Here is a 26,815-nt window from a genome sequence, read left to right as displayed (position 1 = left end):
GGTATATGAACCATTTTGTATTATTTAAAAAACCACCATATGGGGAGTATATGTTAACCAGCAAGTAAGTAATTATATCCAAAATCCATATTTTACGAAATTTGAAGAAATTTTGCAATATTTAATTATCGCAACCCATCGTCATTTTAATCCACAGTGGAAATGTTAATAGGAAGTGCGAGCAGTTAATGACAAAGACAATATTCAGGGGTTCGTTGTTTTTTTTCTCATCGCTTCACATTCTGTTGGCATTTTAAAGCTGCTTTCGTCAGAGATGTTCCCTCCTGACGTAATTCGTGTCTTTTTTCTTTTTGCACGGCGTATACACGAATGTTGTCGATTAATTTACGTAGTGTAAAATGTGCAACCTTTAGAGGAAACGTGTGACTGGGATCAGCGACACGCGTCACGAGTGGCCTTTACACGTGAACGGTCAGGACAGTGGCTCGATTGATATCAGCCCTTGTGTTTTCATGCTGTGATCACTCGCTCATGGCCAGCTCTCTGTTTTCAACCCTTAACCCGATGCTCTCGTTCGTCATTGTGCAACTTATTATAGTTTAATTATTGTTAATTATTGTCGTCATTCAGCTAACAGGCATGTCGTCATTTTTCACTGAAATTTTATAATCTTCCGCTATAGGTAGGGAATTAATTAATGAAAGGAATTTAGCGAGCCAATCATCATAAAAGTAGCAGCTCTGGATAGATTAAACCATTGAGTGGCGGTACCGATTGATGTCTTAGAGTTGCAGCTCAGAGCTGTACTTTGTGTTCTGTTTTGAAGTACCGTGTAAGAAACAGAATTATATTTTATAAGTAAGAAGATCTCATTTATAAGTAGGAAGATTGCAGATATTAATTAATATTTCAACGTATTAGTAGAAAATCGGAAAGAATATGACTTGAATTTGAAGTAAAATAAATACAAAAATGACTATACACTATGAAACTATAATATAGAAATATATATTACAAAAACGTTAGAATACAAAATACAAATATAAAATTATGAGATGTTCATTCAAAACGTGCTGTATAGAGTAAAAGAATCCCTTTGTACAACCCTGTCACGGTTTTCACACCCTCGTTATATACCTGTGTTCTTGTCACTTTCTTTATCCTGAACCTGAAATATTTTATGACCCTTTATGACTTTATGGCCTGGTAACTCATAGTATTACGACCTAACCATTGTGAGATAATTGTTACGTACATTTCAAAATACAGGTAGACGAGCCCACGTGCCTGCGAACAAATTTAATCTACTAATTTTCCGGTTCAGACTCAACTCTCTACTGAAAGCAGAACGATCTAATAAATTCTATAATTCTACGCCTTGCCATGTAATTCTATCTTTCTTGCTCTTCCTACTATTTTCCTGACAATTCTTCGATTTGAAATTCCGGCCGATTTCGGATGGGACACCATATACATATACGTTATATTATCAAATAACAAAATTATGCATTCGAGGCTGAAGGTGCGTGCATCCTACGTTAAAATTGGGGTCAACCTCGATGACCATCGATAAAACGGCAAAGACGCTGGGTAGATGCTGGGTAAAGTTAGAAAGTTCCAGGGTTCAGGAAGTTTGCCTGAAGCTTGGTTAGGTCGCGCGCAAGTAGCCCGACAGACACGTCGTCCTTTCGCTGTCGTCACAGCCGGGGTATTAACGTGTTGCTTTCGTCACCGGTGCCCTATTTTCCCCATTTCCCTCCGTGGAAACTGCTTCACTGTTGTAAAGTATGCAACCTTGACCTGATCCGCGCGATCTCCACGCGTCACGGCTGGCCTTTACGCGTGACATGTTAGGTCAGTGATGCTTCTAATGCCTTAGCTTCTCTCACTCTTTCTCTATACCTCATTCTCTCTGTCTCTCTCTCTCTCTCTCTTTCTCTCTCTCTCTCTGCCCCTTTCTATCTATCTATCTATCCATCTCTGCTCTGTTTTTGCGTAGCTTCAACGGGAAACCATTAATCCGTTCGCAATCTCTTTGAGGCGGATTGAACGGGATCGTAGAGATTGAGGTTAGGATCTCTGCCGCGGAATTTAATCTTTTCGTTTTTTCTTTCTGCTTTCGGAGGGATTTGGAGTTTTATTGGTATACCTGGTTGGTAGGAATTAAATTGGAATTGGCATGATGGGGAAGTAAATTGATGTATAACTTGTACAGGATGTTTCATTTAAATTGGCTTATCTTTTTACGCTGTCGATAATACTGACAGATATTTGAGGCGTAAAGGAATAAATGTAGAATCTTTAGCGTGCAACTTAATATTTATTTTTCTTTGCAATATTAATATCACATTTTTCGTTAGTACTTTGGACTCTTTTATACGAAATTATAGAGAAAGATGAGATGAATTCAACCGTAGTGATATATGAGTAGCTTTATTACAAAAATTGATATAAATAAATTTACGTTCTTTCTTCTATTTACATGTCTTTTTAACAAAACGATGCAGACAAATGACGCAAATTCAACGATACTTATAAGAACAGTTTATTCAATGATTCTATTTACTAAATTTTCTATTCCATTGCTTCCAAGAGTTTGTAAAATTTGTTGCAATAATTTTAGAAAAGATTCTCACCTTTTTACGCTGTAGGATGAAAGTAAAATGAAAGAAATATGCAATCATAAACACGTCTGCACCTTTAGATCAGTAGGTGACACTGCTGAATGGCTTAATTTACTATATAGTAGCCCATAGTAATTGTAACCAAAAGCGTTAAGTAATTGAGGTATTATTAGAATGGCAGTAAAACTATCGGAAATTATTGCAGCTTAACAAGGTTAATTTATAGTTTGTGTCCCTTAACTCTGTTAATTGGCTTTATTTGGACTTGAAGTCATACTTGTAGGGCTAACGACCGTGACCCAACCCGATATGATCACTTGTGGCCACTATTCTGGCCACCTTGCGTTCATTGCGCAGGTCAGTGCCTCTTTTCTTTTGCTTGTGTCTCCTGGTGTCCGATATTACATCTCGAATGAGCAGCATTTTTAGTAAAAATTTATTTTAGATTTTCAAACGTAGAGAATTTATTCTTTTCAATAGGACAAAGTAAAAAAATATGTCACGTGGAAGAACCGGAACAGAATTAAATTGATCTCATCGTAAATTAAATAAAGCAAAGATATTTTCTTTTTTTTTATCATTTATTAAAAAGGGAAAAATAATACTGGTGGTTAATTTGTCAAACTCGCTGTATTTAACGGAAATACATAATTCGCAAGTTCCACTTAACCATGGAATTGCACAGAGACGAGAACGAAGCAATTTCGTGTTGAGGGGAATCCAAATCCATGGAAATTACTTGGGTAATCTTTCTCAACCAGTCAGACTAATAAAACGAGCCTCATAAGGAAACAATTAGCGAGAAACGCCGAAATTGCCATCGAGTGGTTTTGTTAGAAAACAGATTGTGGTTTTTCCTCTAAATGAAGAAGAAACCAAAGGAAAGAGAAGAGAAAAACATTTGTTTCCAGGAAGCAAGTGCAACAAGCAACAACTATTATTATTCCTTTATTACTCTACTCGTGTAGATAAACCTTAATGGCGACTCAGCGTTGATATTGCCAGTGTGTTGGAGACTATGAGAACTCCGTGGTGTCGCTAGTTGTTATTATTTTGTTGACCTTTGTATACAGGCTATTTCAAAAATCTGCAGTCATCAGAGACAGAAAGTTTTTAATCAGGTCAAGATAAGATATCGTTAGTAGACTGCGGATGTTTGTGGAAGTTCGCATTTTTATAAACATTCATTTAAAAAATGAAAATTATGCAGAAATTTATGCCACTAGACAAAATATAAATTTAACGTAGTTCATCTATTTTTGCATTCTTAAGTTCTACACAAAATAATAAAAATCTGCGGTCCAATTTGTATACAAAAGAATACATTTTTTAAGATTTTCAAGTATTACGGTTCATTTTATTCTTCTATATTTACACTTGAAATCTAATAGCAGATATCGTTGATCCGTTGTTTTTTAGCGCTGTTGCGTTTCTCTCGTTGAATATCGTTTCAGTGTCTTTGAGGTTTGACTAACATTTTTGAAGCAACCTGTACAAAAGCGGCATTCGCTTGCACGATAATTATTTACCTATCGGTCGTGATATAATAATCGCGAAAGAACAACTGGCTAGAAATAAAGTACGATAAAAATGGGATGGAAAAATGGCCAATCGAGTGACGTTACGCGTGTGCACTGGTCGAACCTTGAATTTTGTTGCGTCGATTATCACGCGAGATCGTTGTCCTTGCGTGTTCACTAACAATCCATGAAAACAATTCGCTTCGCACCGGCTTCTTTGGCGACTTGATTTGCAACGGCGTGTTTTTGATGCCACTGGAACGAGGTCCTAATTGGTAGAAGTCTCTTTGCGACGAAAATTTGAGGTTATAATTGACACGCTAAAAGTATCGATAGATCGAGAATCTTCTAAAATGCCTATAGGTTTATATATACTATATTTCTGTCTGAAGCTTTTAGTAGCTACTATATTGGAAGATTTCTTGGGAGTGTGAAATATTGGAAAAGGTGGGAAACTTTTGGAAATACAGAATATTGGAAAATTCTGGAAAAACTTTTTAAATGTAAGTTCAATGTTATCTAATTCTTATTTGGAGTGGAAAGTTCCAGAATAAAAATCGTAATCAATGGTATGGAGAGGTTATGCTATAATTTGACGAGAGGCGAGTACGAAGTTAGTATTTTTGGAGGCCTACGTAACTAGAAAATTGCACAGGCTGAACTGTGCAGCGGGATGGGATAAATTCGTCATTCTATGCGCCTGTGGCATCGTCATCTTGAGCGCCCACATTCGACCTTCGCGGCAATGCCGCAGAATTTATTCTGTCGTCCATTGGCGACGATGTAGCTACGATTTTTTTTAATTACCGCCGCTTAATGAACGACCCTGTACAATTAGCAAAACAGAATCCGAAATTGCTTTACGTATAATTTTGGCTGAAAGCGTATTGCAATTGTGAATAATAATTCAAGCGGTTTAAATGGAAATTACCATGATGAACAGTTTATTACGTGAATTGTTATTACATGTATAAGGTGTTTCCTAAATAAGGGTGTCCTTTTAAGATAGCTACGTTACTTTGGTTAGCGAACAAAAATGGCAGAGAGGTAAAAAGCGATTTTTTCAGCAATTGATAATTAACGAATTCTTATGTGACAAAAATAGATCAAAAATCGTTTTCTATGAAATACTATACATTGCTATTTTATAACTATACGTACGTGCACGTTATACGATTCTTAGTATTCAACAATAGACAATACAGGCGATCTTTATGAATTATTCTTTTCTACGATCGTATCTTTGCTTCTTAATTGAAAAGTAAAATTTGTGTTGTGTTTCGTGCGATGCGATTCCTATAAGAAAAAAACGTTCACCTTGGGCTGTGCTCTGGAAAGGATGCGCAAAAGCGACTTAGTGCGCGACCACTGCACTTGGTCTGATTAACACCACGGTGTAACTATGTACTGGGTGTCCTAAAGTTATTGCTGTCAGAAATTTCAAAATATTTATCCCGTTCGATATTTCTATGAATTTAAAAATATTTTTACTTGAAACGAACGTGGACCTAACCTACCTCCGATAATGGAAAACTCGAATAATACGGGAGGGTCCATGCATCTTAATAAATCGTGCGATGAAATTGTAAAAAAAAACATTTCGATAACGTGACATCGTACGTATGTATTTAAATTTAATTAACTAATTAATTGCTTGAAAGTTTGATCAACTCCCTTAACAATACCTGACTGTTCACACTTTCGTGTTCTTTACGTTGAACTTTCGAGTGGCATGAAATAGGATAATACGGACACTTCGGTTAAACGGGACTGGAATAACCGAGACTCTATTGTACTCGGTCGGTAAAAGACAATTTTCTACCTATTTTCTGCTCTGCGCCTTTGATTGTACCCTGCAAAATAAGAATTTGCATGAAAATTCGCAGTTCACTTATCACACACCCCGTATAAGCGGCTTAACGAGCAACGTCATCGCGTCGATCGGCGATCAGGGTCGTGTATTAGCATGCTCGGGTGTGCCTTCCGCGCCCACTCCCGGCCTTGAAGCGTTCTCCGTGAGAAACAGAGGGACGAGGAGCAGCGACGAGATGTCAAGGAAGGAATGCTAAACGCGGAATGCAGGTCGTTCCGCGCGAATCCTCACCGAGAGTCACGTGCTCGGTATCTCGTTGCTGGTTCGATCGCGGAAAGCCCCGGGAAACGTCGAATCTCGTCGCTGATCCAGCCTCCAACCATCTGCCTTTCGTATTCCACATGCAATCGTAGCTATTCCAGTCACAGATTAACATGATCGGCTCATGACATTTTCATAGAATCTACTATATTGTCAGATTTGAAATTCTAATAGATGAGGAGCGTCGATTATTTTAGTGTCCCTAGAATTACTGGTTACTCTAGTAACCATTGTAATTGGAATATTCGTAGTTTGGTGATTTTAAAGTTACTAGATAAGTGTAACGATTACTTTAGATCGAAGAGTTTCTAGGTTATGCACGACGATTTTATAATTTCTTAGGTTATGTGATAGTATTCGGAGGAAACAAACTTTGATTATTATTATTGATTATACGAAATAAACGTTGCGTATAGCAAGCAAGTTGTATCCAATTTTGGCTGGCAACTTTTCTTCCGTATCTTTATTTTATCACTGGACTAATCAAATAGAATTTCTCTATTCCTTTTTTAATTTTTCCGAACATACAGTAATTATAAAAATTATACAAGAATTACCGAAACGTTATTTTACAAATTTTGATATTTAATGTGTCTCGTAACTCCTTCCAAATTAACACGAATACGAAGATTCGGACAAGATGGATCAACGAAGAGTAAGTCGATAATGGAACTGAATTTCCACAGTAAAAATCTATACATTTGTAATTGCTCGTAGCTTGGTAATCGCATACTCAAGCATACTACTACTAAAAATAATCAAAACGATTCTAGGTTTTTGTAGTTTACGTAGGACCCACAGGTCGTAGATTGTCGTAAGAGGATCTGTCCTGTTTGTACAGTAGGCAATGTGTGTCAATAGGTATGCGCGGGTGCAAAGGGTTGAAAGTAAACGCGACGAAGTAGCTACATTCACAGGAACATCGTTTTCTAAGGCTTTCCTAGTATTTATGAAGGAAACTGGTCGACGTTAAACCGGCTTTCCACCGACGTATCTCGCTACTAGTCGTACCGTTACCTCACTCCATCTTCCCTTTCTTCCATTTCACCGCGGTTTTCCCCTTTCGAGGGCCACCATCATCTTCGCCTGAGTCGCATGAAGATTTTTATCGCTGTCACTCCACGAGATACGTGTCTAGATCGCATGCCATTTGGTAGCACGACACATATCTCCTTTTCATTATTATTGGTAACTTTTTGATGCATAGGGATATTACTAAGTTGGCAACTAAGCGATTGCGAATTTTATCATTACCATCTAATGATAAAAGCCGCAATCACTTAGTTACCGACCCAATATTTTGCATCAATTTAAGAAGATTTTATTTTTAAAGGGAATTTAAAGCGGCGTTAGTGTGGTTCTTCGCTTTTTGGAAGACGCAGGAAGGAATTTTTCAGTAAAAATTAGGTTATGCCATGTGAAATCGCAGTCAGAAATTAAAATACAATATTCACATATTTTACGACGCGTGTTTCCTATTCGTAATATTTCGAACATATTTTTCGCGACTGAAGTTGCTATTATTAAAGATAAAGGGGAAAATTCATATCCTAATTGATATTGTGCCATCAGAATCATTTTTTAACATGGAAATTTTTGCATACAAGTTTGTACAAGTTTTCAATTATACAAAACTAATTGATATAGCAAAAGTTACTTGAAATTTTTATAGAAACCCACAGGATATTCCAAAAAATTGTTAAATAAAATTTCGCAATGAATTTTTAGACGATATTCTGAACGTTCTAAAAATTATTTAAATCTGGGCGTTGTCATAATCTCGTTGAGGCGTGCAAGTGTCTAGAGAGTACAAATACAACAGAATTTCCAGAAGAAAGGATTCTTTGACGATGAACAGTTGGACTCTGTATAGTTCCTCGGCACGATTCAGTTTTTTTTTCATAGAACCACTTGCACTTTTGATCCTGAAGAAGGGTAGAAGCTAATCTAATCTCTGGTGGAATGTCATGGCTGTCCATCCTTCCTCAGGTATACGGCTGCCTCGGGTTATCTGTAGCTTTACAAGCACGAATTCTGAAAAAAAATAATAATAATAAAATCCACTGCCGCGCTCTTTTCTAAACTCTTTTACAGAAATTTTCTTTTTCCAACGTAGAAACGTTGCAAAAGTTTTCGTTTACATTCGCTTCATGAAGGAAGAACCGCTTAATAAAATTTCTCTGTTCCGTTGATATTAAAAACTGAGAGAATATTTGTTCAACTTTCGATAAATCGTATTATTAAATTGCATATTTTGATAAATTGGCAGAAAAATTGAAGATGAAAAGAATTCTTATAAGATGTAAAAATACATAAAATATAGTACTCGTTAAACAATTTTCTATCCAGGTTACATCTTGTCAATTGTTTTCGTAGAAACATGTATTTGCATAAATATAATAATAATAATAATAATATCGCAAAGATACAAACCAGTCTTGTTACGATATTTGATAGGCGAGAGAAATCTCTCTGTTTTAATTGTGTTAGTAAAAAATGTACATGAAAATTTGCACAAATATCCACAGTTTATTTCTTATTAAATTTCCATTACAAAGCAAAACGTCGTGGTTAGACAAGTGAAAAAAATGCTTTCGCCTGATTTGTTTTTATTATTTAATTTCTACTTTACAATTTGGTAAATTCTTTCGCCTAATGTCTGTAAAAATTCTCATCGAGACGAACGGACCTCCTGCTCTCTGCTTCCCAGTCACGTCGAGAAAGAGGTTCTTTTCTGACCAAGCGGCGGACGCAAAAGGGGGATGTCTGACAAAGCAGAAATCCGCGTGAGACGCTTCGCGAGCGTGAGAGAAATTACCAATTAACCTTCCGTGACGGCCAATTAAAGCCGTATTTCTTATGTACACCGTTGAGCATCCATGAATAAGAGGGAAAAGAGGCGCGGTTCGCTTACCTCTTGGAAATTCATGAATGAAGGATTCGTTGCTTCGATTAATTGGCAAGCTTGGCGACTGGAAAATGTGAAAATTGCCACGAGCGTTATCCTTAATGGATATCATAGAGGAGGAAAGTATAATCGATTAGATTTTCCCTATTCGACTGGCGGAAAATCCATTTTCGAAATTCCATACTCTCTCGAGCGAATCTAATCCCAGGTGGAATAAACGTAGGATCATTTGTTACGCGTTAGCTGACATTTAATAATTACGAATTGCGGCTTGAAGTTTCTACGGAATAGCGAAACTCGTGTATCATGAGATTATTCGTTTTTCATGTATGTAATAATGGGGAAAGAGGAGAATTTTTGAAATTACACACTCTGTCAACCAGATCCAATTTTAGTGCGGAGAACCAGCTTATTTGTCAGATGGTGTTGCGTAGCAGCAACGAGATTGTTAATATCAAATAGACCAAAGGTTGGAAAGTTTGTAATTGTTCAGTGAGATATACCTATACTCGTATATGGCTTGTCAATTTTCTAACGTCATTAATCATTTCTAATATCGTGAATTATCGTTCAAGACTGGATATCAACGATTGGAAAATATTTTGGATTGGCAACTGAGCGATTACGGATTTTGTCATTAGGTGATCACTTAGTTGCCAACGCAATAAAAATAGAAAGACGATCCGTCCAATTGTAACATGATATCCGGAGATTTGCAGAGATCGAACGAGCGATTGGCTCGGTGTGAATTTCACGTGTGAATTGAGCCGGGCGATTCGTGAAACAGGAACGAAACTTCTCACGGACATGGCTCGCGAAAAATGTAAATAGCCGCAGCTTTGCGTCCTTTGTGACGAGTCTCTGTCGGCGTCCGGCCGAGTTCGTCTCGAAATTACCATAACAAAATGTTCTGATTGCTTGCAACGACGAGTCGGAGACACGACCAGGCCCCTGGCTCCGCTTCCACAAAACATCTCCTCTTTGCTGTGCGCGTTTTGCGCGAAAGAAAAGCCAGCTGCACGCGAACAGGTACACTAAATTCGACGAATCGAATCGCCAACGGCAGAAAAAGAAATAATCGATCAACCGACCTGACCGCTTTTTGCCCAAGTTACTCGATCTTTGTGTTCGCTGTTTCGTTTGACAATAGCGATTATTTTTTTCTTTACTTTTCTATATCTTCGCGAAGGTAGTTAAAAATCAATTTTTCTCTTCTTTTCTTTTCTTTTTAGAGGTGATTTTTAAACGAACGTCGATTTCCTAGATATAATAAAGCGAGACTCTCCTTGTTACTTTCTCTAACGCTCCTTTTTTCGGTGCAAAGTAAAATCTGGCGAATGATGACTTTTTTAAATAATGAAATTTTATTAGAAAATAATTACTTCGAATTAACAATAGAATTTTACGTTTTATTCCTCTGCTCTTGTGGTCTTGATGGCCTTTCCTACGAACTTTCTAAATTTTTAAAATTTTAATAATTCTTCCCTTACCTACCTCTATTATCTTTGGTCATTTGCAAAGTGGTTCGTTAAAAAAATAGAGAGAAATGTATAGAGATCTTTGTGTAAATTTCTACACAGAATTTTTTTAAACTCGGTATCTTCTATTTTGAATCCTAACTCTCTGTAGGCGATTTTTTGAAAACGTCAAAATTTTAATAAACAAACCTTCCTTTTCCTGTCTCTTTTATAAAAATGAGAAAAATTCGAGAAGAGTTTACAAAATTTACGGAATCCATATACTTTTATCTCCAACACCCAAAGGCGAATTAATATTTTTTAATTAATGCACGCCCGCTGCGCGTAAAATGGTTCTATCTTGATATTGCCATTATTATTCTCGATAATCTGTGCTTCTAATCGCAAATTGTCGGTGTCTCTGATGTTACTCGGCAATGTGGAGGAAACCGGACATGATTACGGAGTCTCTTGAAGCTTCGTTGAGCATCGCGAGGTCTCCGCCACGCATCAGAGTCTCTTTTCTCTCTATTCCCCTCTTGTTTTATCGCCACCCTCGCTCTAACATGTTTTATTTGTCATTTTTTCTCGCGTTAAATGCTCACCTACTATTTCCATTCGCCTTAATTCGTTTTTTGATTCATTCAACGAGCTATAGCAACGAATTCGCGAGAAAAATGACAAAATCAGAATTTTCGATCCAGGGACCGTAACATAATATGTGTTCATATTTAAAACTCACCATGTTCGTAATGTTAAACTGTTGGAGTTTGGTAATTCGAATTATCCAGAATGGTAAATAGTACTCACCTGAAACAGAGAGAAAATAAAATTAACCATGAATTATTTTACAGCAATATTGTCAATTCTCTTGTATATCTTTGCATAATTTTTAAATACTTTCTACGAGAGAAATTTTCTAATAATTACATATATTGGAATATAATTATAGTAGAAATTTTTAAATTCTTAATTATTAAATATCCTAATCATAATAAGAAAAATTAGGTGTATTAAATATTCGTATAGAATACCGAAAATATCTTTCTAAATATAGAGGAGAATTTCACGAATCAAAAATTCAATTGCACTGCGTTCACGTGTAATTAATTAATATTCAGCTGGGAGGTTTTTAGTAAATGCTAATGTTAATTGAGCTGCCATGAGAAAAGCAGCGTTTATTTCCCGGGATTTATATCGAGCATTGGAATTTATTTGCAGGGTCACTTCGAGGGTGACGCGTTCAGCCACCTGTTGTTCCTTTCCCACCGCTGTGTCCACCTAATTGCTATAGTTACTGAGGCTTCGAGTTCTCTGTTCTCTACCTAGCGACAGTTCGACCTTATCTGACACTGCTGAAACCTTTGTTCGACTTACCTGTCTAATACGATGCGCTGGGTGGCGCCACTGACGTCAAACCTTAACTTTCCATAAATTATATACAGGGTGGTTGGTAACTGGTGGTACAAGCGGAAAGGGGGTGATTCTACGCGAAAAAAGAAGTCGAAAATCGCGTAACGAGCGAAAATTCAAAGTCGATTGTCTCGAAAACAAAGCCTCAAACGAAAAATTGTTATTCTATATTTTCGACTTCTTTTTTCGCGTAGAATCACCCCCTTTCCGCTTGTACCACCAGTTACCAACCACCCTGTATATAATTTATGGAAAGTTAAGGTTTGACGTCAGTGGCGCCACCCAGCGCATCGTATTAGACAGGTAAGTCGAACAAAGGTTTCAGCAGTGTCAGATAAGGTCGAACTGTCGCTAGGTAGAGAACAGAGAACTCGAAGCCTCAGTAACTATAGCAATTAGGTGGACACAGCGGTGGGAAAGGAACAACAGGTGGCTGAACGCGTCACCCTCGAAGTGACCCTGCAAATAAATTCCAATGCTCGATATAAATCCCGGGAAATAAACGCTGCTTTTCTCATGGCAGCTCAATTAACATTAGCATTTACTAAAAACCTCCCAGCTGAATATTAATTAATTACACGTGAACGCAGTGCAATTGAATTTTTGATTCGTGAAATTCTCCTCTATATTTAGAAAGATATTTTCGGTATTCTATACGAATATTTAATACACCTAATTTTTCTTATTATGATTAGGATATTTAATAATTAAGAATTTAAAAATTTCTACTATAATTATATTCCAATATATGTAATTATTAGAAAATTTCTCTCGTAGAAAGTATTTAAAAATTATGCAAAGATATACAAGAGAATTGACAATATTGCTGTAAAATAATTCATGGTTAATTTTATTTTCTCTCTGTTTCAGGTGAGTACTATTTACCATTCTGGATAATTCGAATTACCAAACTCCAACAGTTTAACATTACGAACATGGTGAGTTTTAAATATGAACACATATTATGTTACGGTCCCTGGATCGAAAATTCTGATTTTGTCATTTTTCTCGCGAATTCGTTGCTATAGCTCGTTGAATGAATCAAAAAACGAATTAAGGCGAATGGAAATAGTAGGTGAGCATTTAACGCGAGAAAAAATGACAAATAAAACATGTTAGAGCGAGGGTGGCGATAAAACAAGAGGGGAATAGAGAGAAAAGAGACTCTGATGCGTGGCGGAGACCTCGCGATGCTCAACGAAGCTTCAAGAGACTCCGTAATCATGTCCGGTTTCCTCCACATTGCCGAGTAACATCAGAGACACCGACAATTTGCGATTAGAAGCACAGATTATCGAGAATAATAATGGCAATATCAAGATAGAACCATTTTACGCGCAGCGGGCGTGCATTAATTAAAAAATATTAATTCGCCTTTGGGTGTTGGAGATAAAAGTATATGGATTCCGTAAATTTTGTAAACTCTTCTCGAATTTTTCTCATTTTTATAAAAGAGACAGGAAAAGGAAGGTTTGTTTATTAAAATTTTGACGTTTTCAAAAAATCGCCTACAGAGAGTTAGGATTCAAAATAGAAGATACCGAGTTTAAAAAAATTCTGTGTAGAAATTTACACAAAGATCTCTATACATTTCTCTCTATTTTTTTAACGAACCACTTTGCAAATGACCAAAGATAATAGAGGTAGGTAAGGGAAGAATTATTAAAATTTTAAAAATTTAGAAAGTTCGTACTTAAAATACAACAGACTAGGTTTAAAAAAGTTCTCCGCGAAAAACTACGAACACTGAAAAAAGAAATTTTGCGAAAGCAGCTTCCACATCAAAGTTATCCGCGTTTAAAATTTGTCGGGCGCTGCACTAAGCAACAAACCCTACTAACTTCAATCTCCTGTAACTTTCAATCGACTCACTTTTCGAAAGAAATTCATCTCGCCGAACCTTCTTATTTTTACCTGAAAATCAAGTTTGTACCAATTTAAATCCAACTTTTACACCAAAAACATTAAATATACCAATGTAACATTTTGTTGAATCAACAATATACAATTCAAATCATCATCATAAAACTGCACAAAAGAAAATATTTCTATGTCTCAAAACCATCTGGCTACAGCCTACAAAGCACCGGATTGAAATCGTACAATCGGAGGAAGAAAATACAGTCTGAACAAAGAAATTGAAGCTGCCGAAGAGTCGCACGCAAGGAAAGGTGCGGTCGGTTTCGCTGCTTGTTCAAGGCCGTTCGGTGCATGTGCAACCGATAGACGCATATTTTCTTTTGTCACCATGAGCCCCTCTTTCTCGAACTGCCAGCTCTTCCACGGAATTACTCACTCGACCGGTATTTTTACCAGTCATCGCGACTCGCTGCTCGCGGCTCGTTTCTCGCGTGTTGTGATCGGAACCGCCTCTTCTCGAGACGGAAACCGATTATTTTACGAAGATTCAACGACTAGCGTGCGAGGTCTCTCGCTATATACGCGTGACGTATTCTGTATTCGTTGTATCATTATTGTGGCCTCTATTATGTGTCACGTTCTACATAAGGCTCATCTATTTAATTTGGCGTCTATTTTAAAATCTATTTTCAAAAATTTAAGAAGCATGGAATTATAAAAAATTTGTATCTTCTTTATTAGAAAAAGAAAAATATATCGCATGTTACGAAGGATCATAAAATCGTCAGATTCGAAACTTCAACATGAAGGAACAGAGCGCGTAATAGCGAGCGAAGGATGTGGTAGCCCAGCGGTCAGGGCCTCCGGAACAGATGTCGTTCCTCTTCCTGGATTTCCTTTTCGTGGAATACCTCAATTTACTCAACAGATTGCCTGATGTTCGTTGCTCTTTTGCTCTTTGTTCACTGTCTTTTGAATAAAGAATTTCAACGTGGATGTTCTGCTATGCTATACTATATATAGTTCGTGGTTGAACCAAGCAACGAGCAAAAGTTCTTTATTCGTTCGATAAGTACGATCAACACGAAGAGAGTCAGTGTCTATAGCCAAGTTAAAATAGGGATATAGTCTATTCTCTTTCTATTGAACATGGACGCATAGAAATTCTTCTTTCGTATTCTTCCTGCCAATTAACTCGCGTTTCAGTTTGGTTCTATTAACGTTTAGCAATTAGAAGGACCATAATAGTCGTCATTTTGCAATTGTTCAGGGATGCTTCGTAACTTTTCAAAATACAGAATTGTCTTTTCGCCTCAACTAACCGTAGCCAATAAATTACTTCCGAAACTTGTCCATAGTCTGATCTAATAACGATTTAACCTCTATTCATAGTTCAATTTAATCTATGCAGGTTGGCAAATGTCACACGCTGACCATTGTTTTCATATTTACGAAGCTAGAACGGTTGTGTCAACAGCATTACTCAAACAATTACGCCTTTGCTACATAGTTGAAACCCAAAGTCATGAAAGGTATACGAACCTTGTGAAACATAAAATCAGCCCAAACCAAGACAGCCATCATCTACAAATATCAACAGCCGTCATGTAACACCTAATATAATACGTGCTCCTAAATTTTTTCAAAAAAAAGGTGTCGTCAGCAAGTCCCCAGTTGTTCGCATTGACCAAGGAGACAAAAGCTGTGGCTGCTGCTGCAGACTGCCTGAGCCACCTAAAGACAGACTAAGGTCGATACGGGGTTAGGATGACGAAGTGCAACAGAGAGAGGGAGAGAGGAGAAGTAAGCGGAACGGCAGCTGTCCCGTTTCCAGAATTACGAAGGGGCGCGTGCGCGGAAGCTCGCATGGGGGTCACCCGAGCGATTCGTCGAAGGTTCACAGGTAGACCGGGTCGGTCAGAGAGAAATGCAGCCCTAACCTCAATTCGAAGGCCCATTGCGAGGCACACCTGACCCGGATCAACCTAGAAACCGAGCTGGGGACGGTCTGCCACGGTTCAGGTTCAAGTTCAAGGTTCTGACACAGAGCACACGCTGGCTAGGTAGGTTGTTTTCTCTCGTCGTGCATCCTTCAAGGATATTTGATGAATGGTTGCAAGTTGAAACTATTGGATGAGGAGTTTCGAGTTGAAGGAAGGATCCGAGGAAAGCGTGATGGCTTTAGCCTGGATTTTTATATGGAAATTTATGTTTCTAATGGGATTTAGTAGAAGCTTGTTTTATTTAACTGGATCTTCATAGTAGAATTTCAATGGTGTCGTTTTACTTTCCGCAAACATATATAAAAACACAGAAAATATTATGATGTTAATGTGTAATTGTCAGGGGAATTAGCTTTTCTAGGTTAAGATCTTTTCTATCTAGATCAGAATATTTTAAAACATGACACAAAATTAAATGAGTAGAATATTGTATAGCTTCTTCTTTTTATTCGATCTTATACACTCTCAGATTTATTCATCTTTTACTTCCATTTTTTCCGAAATACGTTCGATATTAAATGTATCCTTGTGTTTAATTTTGTGTTGAATTTTGTATATCCTTAAATACATTCCATTCTATACAGTATCATCATATATACTGTATAGAATTATAATTCATTTAATATCAACAACGAAATAACTTCTTATCTATGACGAGTACAGAGTAAATGCTTCGCAAATAGATTAAATAACAGAACGTAAGGTGGAACAATACCAACGTATAGTAGATGATGACATAACCGAAGCTGAATCGAAAGTGGCGTGCAGAAAGAGACAGAGCCCGTAACAAAGTAGAGCGGTGCATCAGCCGAGCAGAACGAAAGGCCTTGGCGATCATGATCGTTAGTCACCGATAATGCTACTAACGAGAAGACTTCCAAGTGTATATTCATACGTGCGCGGCGACGAAAAAACGTCTCTGGTGCTCTTGACACCCGGTCACCTCTCCGTCATATTGCACAATCGTCTCTCTACGTTGCGTTTTCACCTTATTTTATCCTGTTGTTCTGCCTTTCAGAGCGTGAGAACATCGCATTCTTTATCTCTACCTCCGCTGATTATCTCGAACGATGATTTAATCGTGTCTCCAATTTGCATTTGTAAATCCGATCGCAGATCAAACTGTGTCTACGTTTCTTTTACGTTGCTTCCTATGTAACAGCACATTTTCTTTTATCCGATCTGAATTTTCCTTGTTTCCTCGTTCTGATCCAAGTGGTTTAATAGCAGGCATTATTATCTTTCTATGAAAAACTGATCTTAAATTCAAGGCAACTCTGTCGATGTTCTTGAAAAATAATGAGATGGTTCGACTAATGGTGCATTAAGAGATATGTTCGTTATCTTCCATATCTCCGGCATTCTTTTTCCTTTCAACATGATGTATTACGCGATTTAACAGATAAAAGTGGATACAAATGATGCAATATTATTTTCAAATCTCCTGTTATCGTTCTAGGACCTTGACCTAGATCAATGTTAGTTTTAGGCTATCAGTGAGAAGTTGATAGTTCGTTCCACCCACTTAAAAGTTTCAAAAGTATGGAAATAAATAAATATACGTATATATATGTATATATATGAGGAAGGAAATAAAACAAGTTCGTTCAGAATATCAATTTTTATTTTATTTTATTTTAGCTTACTTTCAGTATACATGTAAGAACGTGTGATACAAAAGTATAGAATTTTTTAAATAAAAATCTAAATGACGTGAAATTTCACAATTTGTTAGATTCGATAAATTACGAAATAATAATTGAATTTTTTAGTTCAACAAGTTCTATTTTATCTGCACTATTGGCAAGTAGATTCTAAATCACGTATACTACGTTGCACGAGACTAATAAAAAAATGAGTCTGCGGAGTTGTGCCGCGACGAAAGGTAAAATTGATGACGTCGAATCAGCACTGTGACGACTCGCGGATCGTAAACAGTGGCACGAGGTCACCGTGATTAAGGCTCGCTCGTGAACGACGCTAAACGATCCAACGAGGCCGGACAAGCGTTGCGGTAGTCGTTTCCTCGTGGCACGCCACATGAGCAGAGATCTTTGACCAGCGATACACGTATCACCGACCTCTGGTCTCGTTTCTGGGCCAAACGCCTCGTACTTCCTCGTCTAATCCGAGAATTTCAGTTCTTATTGTAAATAGCAACGTTTATTCGCGAATTAAAAAAAATTTTTTTTCACAAGTCTTACGTAAGTTTGTTTAATTAAAAGACAAATTTAGAGATTTTTAGGTGATGTTTAAGTAGAATGGAAATTTCATTTTAATGGGATCTTCGATAAGAACTTGTAGATTTGTAATTATCAAGACGGTATATATTTTTTAGTTCGAGCTGTCAGTATTCTCTATAGCTTATAGGTGACGAGAAACTGTTGCATAACGCACACTTAATTTATGCGTCGTGCACTTTGAGGTGTTGCACTCAGACTCGATGGCAGATTTTTATTGGAATGTTACTCATAACATTTCTTGACCAGCCATGTGGTTTATTTCTTATCTTCGAATTTGCTGATCTCAGCTTTTCACAGTAGCAGCAGGATATACATTTACTATCCTTTTCTAAATGCTACTGTGTTTAACGTTACTGGATTTATACTCGAGACTTATATTCAATTCGTTCAAGAAAAATATTTACGCTCACATCAGCTTGATCTTGATTTTGATCCATGACTCATTTCGATATACAATCTGTCATTTTGCAATAAAACCGTCTAAACATCGAAATATACCGTGTTCCATTGATTTAAAGGTTGCAGAGATCTTTGAAAACTGAAAATGTTGGGAGATCGCAATTTTGAAATATTAGAATATTGAGATTATACAAATTTAATTAAGGTCACCAGTATTCAGCAATATTTTTAGTTCGTTTGTGTACTTTTTAGATTTATGGCTCTCTTTTCTATAGATCGTAGATACGTACAGTGATTAGATAAAAGATATAAAGATTTTTATTAACAGTAAATATAGATTATTCGAAATTTTAAGTATTACCTTAGTATCGATAACTTTTATGTACTTAGATCGTGTTTCGTTGTTTATAACCGTTATAAAGATTTGCTTAAGAGTACCTTAGCAGTATTTATGTTTGTTTCCATGTAATTTTTTAATCTGATTTTCCAAGACTTCTCCTGAAACTAAATTCAGCCAAAAAGTAGAAGAGAACGTACGAGAAGAATTGAAGTAAAGTTATCTTTATTAAAAAACTTACAGAAATTTCCATAGCTTGTACATCATAGTAATATTATTATTCTTTGGTATAACGTTACTGAGGTTAGATGCAAAAAATATTTTGGTTAGAAGATTAAGATAATTCGATATCCATATAACCTCGATAAACGTATAATAATAATTTACTTCCTAAAATCCTGATCGTGGAAAGAGATTTGTTTTGCAACTGTTATTCTTATTTGCTTCCGATACACATATGTTCACGTACTTCTTTTATCAGGCTATTTAACTATTAACCTAGCTGTTGCCTAGTTATTTAATTATACTTATTTAACTCTCAACGAAACATATATTCCATACAGTATCTCAGCTACGATGTAACAATGCCATGCACCAAAGGAATTTTCCCAAGAATTCCCTAGAGCTGAATTCCCTAGAGCGAAAATAACCAACGTCCATTCGATCGAATTACTTTCAACGGTAACAGCCTGCCCGTGAATTCAACGCGGTTTACCATCAGGAAGAAAGCTTTGATTTGGTCTCGGACAATTTACTAAGAGCAGAGCAATTTTAAGAGGTCCAGAAAATGGCGGTAGCGCAAATAAAACTGGCGGCCAGTTGCTTGCAGGTTGAAACGCAGTGAAATCGTTGAACATTGAACATTTCACAGTGGCGGAGCCATATCGACCTTGGATCGCCTGTTATTAAAGCGCTATCGCGGTGCAACGTTAATGCGTTCGACTTCTGGCAGATTTTTATTGGAATGTTACTCATAACATTTCTTGACCAGCCATGTGGTTTATTTCTTATCTTCGAATTTGCTGATCTCAGCTTTTCACAGTAGCAGCAGGATATACATTTACTATCCTTTTCTAAATGCTACTGTGTTTAACGTTACTGGATTTATACTCGAGACTTATATTCAATTCGTTCAAGAAAAATATTTACGCTCACATCAGCTTGATCTTGATTTTGATCCATGACTCATTTCGATATACAATCTGTCATTTTGCAATAAAACCGTCTAAACATCGAAATATACCGTGTTCCATTGATTTAAAGGTTGCAGAGATCTTTGAAAACTGAAAATGTTGGGAGATCGCAATTTTGAAATATTAGAATATTGAGATTATACAAATTTAATTAAGGTCACCAGTATTCAGCAATATTTTTAGTTCGTTTGTGTACTTTTTAGATTTATGGCTCTCTTTTCTATAGATCGTAGATACGTACAGTGATTAGATAAAAGATATAAAGATTTTTATTAACAGTAAATATAGATTATTCGAAATTTTAAGTATTACCTTAGTATCGATAACTTTTATGTACTTAGATCGTGTTTCGTTGTTTATAACCGTTATAAAGATTTGCTTAAGAGTACCTTAGCAGTATTTATGTTTGTTTCCATGTAATTTTTTAATCTGATTTTCCAAGACTTCTCCTGAAACTAAATTCAGCCAAAAAGTAGAAGAGAACGTACGAGAAGAATTGAAGTAAAGTTATCTTTATTAAAAAACTTACAGAAATTTCCATAGCTTGTACATCATAGTAATATTATTATTCTTTGGTATAACGTTACTGAGGTTAGATGCAAAAAATATTTTGGTTAGAAGATTAAGATAATTCGATATCCATATAACCTCGATAAACGTATAATAATAATTTACTTCCTAAAATCCTGATCGTGGAAAGAGATTTGTTTTGCAACTGTTATTCTTATTTGCTTCCGATACACATATGTTCACGTACTTCTTTTATCAGGCTATTTAACTATTAACCTAGCTGTTGCCTAGTTATTTAATTATACTTATTTAACTCTCAACGAAACATATATTCCATACAGTATCTCAGCTACGATGTAACAATGCCATGCACCAAAGGAATTTTCCCAAGAATTCCCTAGAGCTGAATTCCCTAGAGCGAAAATAACCAACGTCCATTCGATCGAATTACTTTCAACGGTAACAGCCTGCCCGTGAATTCAACGCGGTTTACCATCAGGAAGAAAGCTTTGATTTGGTCTCGGACAATTTACTAAGAGCAGAGCAATTTTAAGAGGTCCAGAAAATGGCGGTAGCGCAAATAAAACTGGCGGCCAGTTGCTTGCAGGTTGAAACGCAGTGAAATCGTTGAACATTGAACATTTCACAGTGGCGGAGCCATATCGACCTTGGATCGCCTGTTATTAAAGCGCTATCGCGGTGCAACGTTAATGCGTTCGACTTCTCTGAATGAATTCCTAGCATCTCGCATGATTCTTTTTACGGCTACCGCCATTAGTCACGCATCGCGTACTACCTATAATAGGTATTCGCTTCTCGACTTCTTCCGTTCTTCTAATAGTGGACTACAAATACCCTGTATATTCGTCTCACCGATTTAGCCGACTGGCTGCGTTTCGTGTGATAGATTGCATTTTAATAGCTCTGTCAGTATATCAATTTTTCTGAATAATATAACGTCTTCGCGTTGCCAATTGTTGCATCTACGTATACCGGGTCATGAAAGTATTTGACGAATTTCTCTGTCTATATTGTATGTGTATTAATTCTTTTAAAGATAGCGTAAATAGTCGTTGTGTTAACGATTATTACGCCAATGTATATAGATACACTGGTTGAGGAAATTATTCGAATATTTCGCACGGAAAATTTGAATTTCATATTGTGTGTGTTGAAGAGTATTTTGTTAAATATTATGAAATTTTACTAATAACCGTATAATATGTAATAAATAACGTAAGTCTTTGTACGTGGCATGGTCGTTTAATTATGTATAATATTACATATTTTACACGATGGAATTAATAATACTCTTTATCGCGTGGAGTATAGAATACTAAATGGAATTAAGCATTCTAACCTGAAATGTTATCATCATCTGTATGTAATAAATCAATATTAATTAACAATTAATATTAATTCTTTGCTAGTAACATTGCTGCATTTCCATGTCGACAATATAGAGTTCTATATTTAGTCATACATGATTTCCACGAAATTTAAATAATAAAAAATTGTAAAAAATTGTAAATCTTCTGTGTATCACCAAAACCATTACACTGGAATGAAAATACATAGCGATTCATCTTTGTCGGAATCTCGGTTTCTCCACAAAAGCAATATTTCTTTTGAACTCATGGCCGTTAAATTCCGACCTTTTTTGAAACTACAATTTTTAGAAATAGAAATCCTGACCAGACATAATAGCTTACACAGCTGACCCAGGATGTTTCCAGGAGTCTGTCGGTTTCGTTTAGAAATTCAGCCACACTTTTAGGTTCAGCCTACGCCGAGGGTTGTCCTCGTTTCTCTCTGGCCATGACCCACCCCTATGGCCCTGGCTGGATGAAGCGAGACCCACACGCGCCCAGCCGTCGAATCCTTCGTCCACCCTGTGGAAACTGCTACAGTGGCTCGCAAACTCCTTGCAAGCTTTCTATATCGATTGTTATATAACATGTTCATTAAAAATTGCTTTAAAAATTTTTAATGAATATACAGTGTGACTGGAAATTTGTCTTAATATATAATTGAAAGAATAATTATCGGGTTGCATTTATGCATTCATGGAAATTCATATTTTTATGAATGCAAATAAAAAAATTGGAAATTAAATATAGATTTGTTTTAAATATTATAATTAATATGTTACTGAGGATTTTATTTTCGTTATTATCTTTCACATGTTTCAATATTACGCGTATTTCGTTCACTCTTGTATATTAAATTTCCTATAAATGCATAAATGCATAAAATCTAGTAATTACCCTATATATCCGTGATTGATACCGCGGATGGATATAAAATCAATTTCCACAAAATATAAAATGTATGATACATGAATTATTATAATAATATAAAAACCGTAATATTATTAATTTAACATAACAAGAACTGCACATACATATAGAGATCGAATTACAAACATTCAGGTGGAAAAATTCGATCTTCGAAAAAAAGATAATTCCATCCGTACAAAATTATACTATACGATACAATACTCAGCGCTCCTAAGATTTACAGAATTCGTTGGAAAAAGTAGAAAATTGACAGGACAACGATTGAATCGGACAAGATAGGCTGGTAATTTCCATTGAAGCACGGCCTGAAAATTTGTGAATTAATGAAAAACGGGGCTGTAGCTTCATTGAAAAACGGGTCACGGACCACAGGTTGCGCATCACTGATCCGCGACATTCACCGTGTTTCCCGGCGAGATCCTACGTATACCTGTGTGCCCGCGTTTGTACGCGTGTGTTTTAGGTGTGTAGGTGTACGAGCGCATGCGTCCGTGTGTATTTATTCAGGGTGTAACAGGTGGATGACGTCACGAATAGGGTGGTAACCCCCTAACATCAAGTTAGTAAAAGGGTGCCTCCCTCCACCGAACTCTCATTCTGCAACTTGGGACTTGGTTCCTATATACATAGAGTATATACATACTAGGCAGGCATAAGGCAAGTTTAGTATACACGCGTTCTTCGCGCTCTTATGGCAGTTTTCCCGTGACTTACGGTTTTCTCAATTTCCTATTTAGGTCCCCTCCCCCCACCCTACTTTATAAAACTAATTTAGATTTTGCCTTCTTCACGGAGAAAAAAGAACATTAAATAAATGACGCGTAGATTCGTTCTAGTTTGTTTTCGGTGGCAACAATGGAAAATGCGATGCTGTGTTGCATCGAAGAGTAAATCAGAATCTTCCTAGAAATCGATTCTTTGCTTAACCCTGGAGTTAAGCTGGTTTTCTCAAATAATCAATTTCATCGAGTGCCCATTACTGCCGACGTCTACTTTGAGCTCATCAAAAGCAAATCATCAAGTCTCGTCCGGCTGATCTTGAAAAGCTGCTTCACAAGCAAAGACAAAATATCAATATTAAATTTTACAGTAGTTTACTTTTGGTCTATCCTTGATTTAAAAAATATCTTAAGTTGGAGGAAAAATATGGAAGAGTTACTAAGTTAAGGGATATAATTATTGCGGAAGTTATAGGGCAAAGTTTTTATTTAAATTTTGTTTAAATACAGTTAATTCGATCGATTAGTCTTCGTCAACGGTGTGTTCAGTTGGGTTCCAAGAACGCACATCAAATTTATCAAGAGGATCTCTTGTCTCGTTGGAGACTATCGATTTTCATTCAACGAAATATCTTCTCGATTATTCTGTTTTCCTGGATTGTCGTGTAGGAGAGGTACAGTATGCATTTTACAGGCTCTTTTTCTATCGTTTCTTGTTACAAGACAGGGCCAAGTTCGTGATATTCATGAAAATAACAAAAGACACAGGTGAAAGGTCAAGTCGATGACTAAGAATCTCCAAGAAAACGAAACTTTCCTATTTTTGTGCAAAACAGGTTAGGGAATAATTTTAGAAGTTAAAAATACTCAGAATTTTTTTAGAAAAAAATTCTGAAATAGCGGAATAGTAACATATAATTGGAAATTGCAATTTCTCACGCTGAGAAATATCATTTTCAACGAAATCCAAGATTTGTTAATTGAAACGCATTGAAAAGATACAAGGTTCCACACATTGAAGTTCCAACTACGGAAGAATCTATTTTCTCGAATGTAAAGGCCGAGATTTGCATCAAGGGGACTTTGTGGGCGTATGCTTTTCAGAAAATCTTCGGTTATAACGGCTTGTATTCTGCTTAACAGAGCAAACTGTCAGCCAAGTCCTGAAAAACGTTTACTCGTAAAAAGTGAATAATAAATATTCGAGAAAATTCCGAATTAATTACGTCTCTACGAAACTGAGCAACGGATTGCAGTTGAGTTAGTATGCTGTTCTCGAGGGGGACATTAAAAACTCGTTAAGACGTTAGATTTATTTGATACGTTCTCAAGAAAACTACAGTACCTTTTGTCTTTTCTTTCAACTACTTCAACTTCAAAAAAGTAAAAAAGATGCTGGAAATGTATAGTAATCAATACAGAAAAATCGCGTATAAATGTGATAGCCTCAAAATTATATCATAAAGAATCAGATTATACAGATTCTGTATGACATAAATCTCAAAGAAATGAAATAGAAGCATGTAGAAAAGATAGCGATCTCAAAATTGTAAAAGAAACTGAAATTTTTGATTTGGTTACAGTCCCTATATTATATCATATTTTGGAATCATATTTTACAAGATATACTGATAAGGAATTATCGTTGTAAATACTAGGTAGTTCTAGTAATTATTTTATAACTGAAAAGTGCATAATTCTACGTAAAAAAAAAAGTCGGAAATGTACGATAGATTTCTCTCATTTAATGCTCCATTTTCAAAAAAACAGTAGTTGAAAATATTTAGCGCACACCTATTCTAAATGTTCGATCTCAATTTTCCCACAAACGATGCGCCAGACAAAAAACCCTTATACTATCCTTCCAGTTTCCTATTCCACCTAGAATTACCTCCTCCTCCTTTATACAACACCCCGTATACTGACCTCAAAAGTGCATATACGTATCACAAGATATTGTGATACTATGTCGTAAAGGATTCCCTAAAAAAAGTAACACTGACGCAGAATCTACCGTACACACGTTGGTAGGGGGAAAAAATGAAAACGGCGTAGGTGGAAAACATATCGAGGCTGTAGCGCAGAAAACACCGCGTTTGCGCGGCACAGGTATGGGGCACCCTACGGTGCAGGGTACGCGCGACAGTGAAAGTAGCGAGAAGTCGTGCGCGATTGGTCGATAGTCGGCCGAGGTACGTCGGAGCCTGGCGGGCACCCTCGTGCCTGCACGGCCAGCCCGTACGACTTCAGTCAGTGTCGGACCGTAGACGCAGTAACATCGTTGAATGTCGTATAGGCGCGTGCGTAACACGCAGCACGTATTCACACGTATTCGTCTCACACACGAAGAAGGGGAATAGAGAAGAATAATAAAGAGGAACACGTAACATTCTTGTGCACTGTGTGTATGCCTGTTATTAGTGTGCATTCGTTGGTCGCATTACTTATACATACTTAAAAGAGCTACCGGTATGTATTGAAATTCGTGTGTACGCGTGTGTGTATGCTCTGAGTGTGACGTAACGTAACACCACCGTCGTGTTTTGTTGTGCGTCGCGCGGCTCCCGCACGTTTGTCGGCTATGCACACGTGTGCAGGAATGACGATAGTTGCGCGGCATGGAGGGCTCGATTGAAGTCCGGAAGGCGTTGCAATTCTTTTCATCTGTTCCGCAGTGATCGCTTACGCATCGGTCGAAATACACATACGCGATATTATATATATAAAGCGTGTAATTCGAGCATTGGTAGTGTACGTGCCGAAGAGAAAACGAGAAAGTAGAAAGAGAAAAGGACACCGCGTGAAACTCGGTCGTCCGATAAGAGCGAGCGAGACGATCATCGACTCGAAGACAAGACGAAGGAAAACGAGAAGAAAGAGGGAGAAAGAGTGGCCGCCGCATATCAGCGTGACAGAAAAGTGGAGCGAACAAGAAAGAGACTCGCTCGAACGAACGTATACACGTTCTTCTGGTGACCTCGATACACACGTATATACTCATCTGGCTGTCGGTTCCTCGTCGATCGTGCGCGCAGCCTCAGACAACGAGAATTTCGCCAGTGAAAATCATGCATTTCTACCACGGCTACTCGGCTGGTTGACGTTCCAGAAGCAAACGCGGCGTGCCTGCAACATACAGAGAGAGAGAGATAGACGTCGGCTCGCCCGCTGGCTGGCTGGCTGTGCGTCCTCTCTTTCTCTCTCTCTCTCTCTCCCTCCCTCCGTCCCCACTTT

General features: G+C 37.0%; 1 protein-coding gene across 4 annotated transcripts in view; it reads left to right on the top strand.

Annotated features, from left to right (window-relative positions):
* LOC100749603 (ecdysone receptor) overlaps positions 1-26,815 on the top strand; it is a 197,944-nt gene that overhangs the window by 139,723 nt on the left and 31,406 nt on the right. The gene's annotated exons all lie outside the window — the stretch shown is intronic.

Source organism: Bombus impatiens, unplaced genomic scaffold (assembly GCF_000188095.3).
Source record: "Bombus impatiens unplaced genomic scaffold, BIMP_2.2 scf_0637, whole genome shotgun sequence".
NCBI lineage: Eukaryota > Metazoa > Arthropoda > Insecta > Hymenoptera > Apidae > Bombus > Bombus impatiens.
Note: the sequence above shows the minus strand (reverse complement) of the source record. Positions and strands in the feature narration are given on the sequence as shown.